This window comes from Primulina tabacum, chromosome 18 (genome assembly GCF_025594145.1).
Source record: "Primulina tabacum isolate GXHZ01 chromosome 18, ASM2559414v2, whole genome shotgun sequence".
NCBI classification, from domain to species: domain Eukaryota; kingdom Viridiplantae; phylum Streptophyta; class Magnoliopsida; order Lamiales; family Gesneriaceae; genus Primulina; species Primulina tabacum.
Genome location: NC_134567.1, coordinates 1,425,023 through 1,429,281, shown reverse-complemented (window position 1 = coordinate 1,429,281; position 4,259 = coordinate 1,425,023).

Sequence of the window (4,259 nt, the reverse complement as noted above, 5' to 3'; positions counted from 1 at the left end):
GTAAACTTACACTCCTCGACTAATTTCACAATTCGTTTTAATAGCTTAATTTTACGTCTCGATTTTAACCGGAATCGACTCGAAACTTAACAAACATTCACCAAACTTGAACCATAGCTTAACACCTCCTTACCATAACTTATGCCACACTATTCAAGCAAATTAAACCCTTGAACACCCTAGGACAGCCACCGAAAATTCTGCCCTTATTTTCGAACCAAGCCCTAGCCCATCCAAGCCATAGTTTCCCTCGACCTAGACCCTAACCAAGTCTACCTAGACCCTAATCGAGTGGACCCAACCCATTAGGACCTCTCTGGACAATCCCCTAATACCCATGCATGCTAGCCCCCTTCCTATGCTACCCCACAATCGCGCGGCCATGGAGTTGAGCGTCGGCCCCTTGCCCCTGGACCAAGTGCGACTCCTCCCTTCTAGGACCACCTCGTGACCCTCCTACCCCTCTTGATCCCACGCCTTGCCCACAAACTACACCCTCAAATTCCCAGAGGCTGAAACCCTAGCACTCTTTAAACTAAACTTTCGTTCCAGCCTTCTACCCTACATGTTCAGCCCATATCTATGCATCTATGGACCCATAACATGTTGAAAAACATCCCCTTCCCATATCCTACCATGGCAGCCTCTTTGCGCATCGTAAGAAAGAGTTTTAGAAGATGAAAAATCTAGATTTGTTTATGTTATGCCATAAAAACGAAAACATAAGAAGGTGAATCATGTTTTCATGCACACGTGTATTAACACATATAATATGGTGTGAAAGATGAGTGAAAGAAGATTAAGTCGTGCCTTTGCGTGTTTTACTCTCGAAAACCAATTTGAGATGCGAGGAACGTTGGCGGAGAGATGGGGGAGGAAGCTTGCTGAATTTTTTTCGAATTCCACGGATTTCCCTTGAAAACGTGCAGTGTGCGTGGTGCGTTGCTGATGGGGAAAGAGTCCTAGTATTCTGAGAGGGGAGGCGTGGGTTTTAGGTGTAATATAGGGTTTGAAAGATTAAATTTTGGTATATAATACATAGTATATGAAATGTCCACTACTCGTTTCTTAAAATGTACGATAAATTTTTTTTTCAAGTCTCGACCGAAAAATACAACTATACATATATATACTTTAAAATAACTTTACACCATTTTCAAAATAAAACAACCAACAATATTTTAAAATCCAAAGGAAATAATTCAAAACATAAAATCGTCAAACGTCTTACCAATCCTAAATTTAGTTATATTTCAAAATAACGCTAACTCTAATAACCTCTCAAAAACCACTTAAAAGTAAAATAAAAAGTCGTAAAAATCTTTAACGTAAACTTAAATCATAAATGTGAAAAAACTAGCGTCGGTCCTCGGGTTATGTGCATCTTCAGCCCAGTAAGATCAACCATCAAGACATCCATTAACATCAATATCATGCTCATCTGCTTCCATCACGCCTAGTGAGTCTAATGACTCAGCAAACCATAATCTTGATAACAAATAATACGTATACAATCACATACAACAATGAAAATAATTTTACTTAAAATAAAATTTCATAATCATGCATAAACTTGAGCATTTTTCATATCAGCATAAAAATATTCATTTTCATCATATATGTATACGTTTTTCTTTCTTTGAATTCAGATCGTTAATTGTGACTTTCGTATTAAAGGTCGATGGATACATTTACATTTAACCACAGTACTGGGCGGCGGGGACAACAACAACAATCTCACCTGTCAACTGAGTCTTAGCCTTTCGTATTATCGTATCATCGTATTAGTCGCAATTACTTCACTTCCTTCAACATTCATATTTTCATAACTTTATAAAAATTAAACATGCATAAATCATTTTTCTTTTAAATCAAGCATGCAACATATCTTTTAACGTTAAGGTTTCATCATGAAATTTCATATACATTTAAAATAAAAAATTTTAACGTATAATACATCATTCAGGATACTACCATGACGTTTACTATTTCAAGGTGTAAAATGACCGTTTTACCCCTAGATGTAAAATTTCTTGATTTTGGCTTTTTCTTACTTTCATTGACTCTAGACCAACCCAAATAATTATTTAAACTTAAATTAAATTTATCATATTTTTATTTAGCTTAAATTCGAGGCTTTCTAATTATTTCATAAATATTAATTCGTAGTGCGTTTTAATCCCGAATAAATTTCAAACCTTATTATAAAATTCCCAAATTTTAAACATAGACTTTTATTGCCTAATCTACCCTTGTGAACCATGAACCACCCCTGTAGACCCACGATTCAAGCCTTAGCCAATTAAACCTAATTTTCGAACCCTAGACATGAACCCCCGAGCCAGCTCTCGCTTTCATCGAGCCAAGCCCTGATACCTTGAGCCAACTCCTGACCAAACCTCCCCTGGACCCTACTGAACCCACTGGACCCCTAGGACTTAGCCCTAACCCGTGCCGAAGCTCATTGCCCCAAACAAGTGATGCAGCCGAGAATCCTACAAGCCTAGGACTCTTAGAAACCAGCTTGGACTCCTTGCCCTTGAGCCAACCCTGAGCCCATCCCCTCATGAACCCTTTCAGGACCCTAACCGACCTAGCCTGGACCCCTGACCAGATTGCGAGCCTCCCTGCACACAGCTGCTTCTCGGTTGGCTTTGGGAAGAGTCCCATCGTGCATGGGCTCTTCCCTAGCCGACTAACTTGAGTCCTAGCATGACTAGGACTCTTTGCCAGACCCAACAACATCCAGCCCAGCCCTGGTCAAGCCCTGGCCGAGCCATGCATGGTTAACCCTAACTCGAATATTAAAAGAACAAATCATGCGATATTGATCTAGCTTGAGTACCGATCGCGTGCAGCCTATCACCGTGCCCCTTGTGACCCTTAAACTCGTGTTGAAACGTGGCCCTTTGATCCTATAACATGGCAGCCCCTTTGTGCAAACATATAACATGTTTTGATGCATAAAAATCAAAGTTTTGGTATGCACAAGCCATAAAAACGAGAATACATGGAGGGATACATATTTTTCATGCAAACGATGATTAAACACGTTTTAGGGTGTGATAGATGAGAAAAGAAAGAATTATAGTGTGCATTTGTGTATATTACAAACGAAAATACGTTGACGATGCGAAGAACGACGATGAGAACCCTTGGCTGAATTATCCTTGCAAAAACAAAAGCTTTGCCTTGTTGATGTTCTCGTGTGTGAGGTGTTTTGAGGGGGAAATATGTAATAGCCAAGCTTGATGAACGATACGGTTTAAGATTTCTTGTGTTTATGGACTATTTGGTTAAGTTTAAGTATAGTTTTGATGTTAAGAGTTGTGATTTATGGTTTATAGTATTGTTGGTTATACTTGATACGTGGTTTATTGTAGCGTCGTTGTGGTTTAATTCATGGTAAATTGTATGTTGAGCCAATTGATATGAGGCCAATTGTAGTGGTTAGATAAGACTTAGAGGTGCAACTTTCTTGTTGGGAGTGTTGCCAAATTATGAGGAGAAGTGACGTTGCGATTCGATTTTAGATGCAAAGTTTATTGTTGGCTTCAGGTGACAATGCACCCGCACTGAAAAAGCTACCGCACCCGCGGTGATGGGACAGTATGGAGAGTGCACCCGCGGTCCATTTTGCAGTGCACCCGCGGTGTTTGGGCAGAAGGTCAATCGCACCCGCCGTAGGAAATGCAGCGCACCCGCGGTCGTTACTTTGGATTTTCGGAAGTGGTACAGAATGCTTGGCGCACCCGCGGTGTATTTTGGAGCGCACCCACGATGCGTGAACAGTAAAAGCGTGTTTTGAGATTTTAAGTGATTAAATAGAAGGGTTGGCTCACTTTTCTCTCATTCTCTCCTCACTTCTCGAAATTTCAGCTCAAGGGAGACTAGGGTTCCTACATTCCTTTCTTTCCTTTCTCTGATTCAAGATTATTGTTGGATTGTTGAAGTGAGAACAAGGCTCTTTTGAATTTAAGGAGCTAAGGTAAGCTTGTGGGTTTGGTTATTATTTGGATTATGATGTTGGGAAATCATGGGTTTGTTGATTATGTTGGTTTTATGGATTTAATGGTATGGTTGTTTGATGATTGGGGTATAGATGGTGCAATTCATGGTTTATTGTTGTAGGTTTTGTACCAAGAGATTAGATTCAAGGTTTCTATTGGTTGTAAGTGGAATTCATTTTCTTGTGCTCACATGAAAGTATATGTATTGTATTTCAATGGTTTTAACATGTTATTCCCTTCCATTTGATT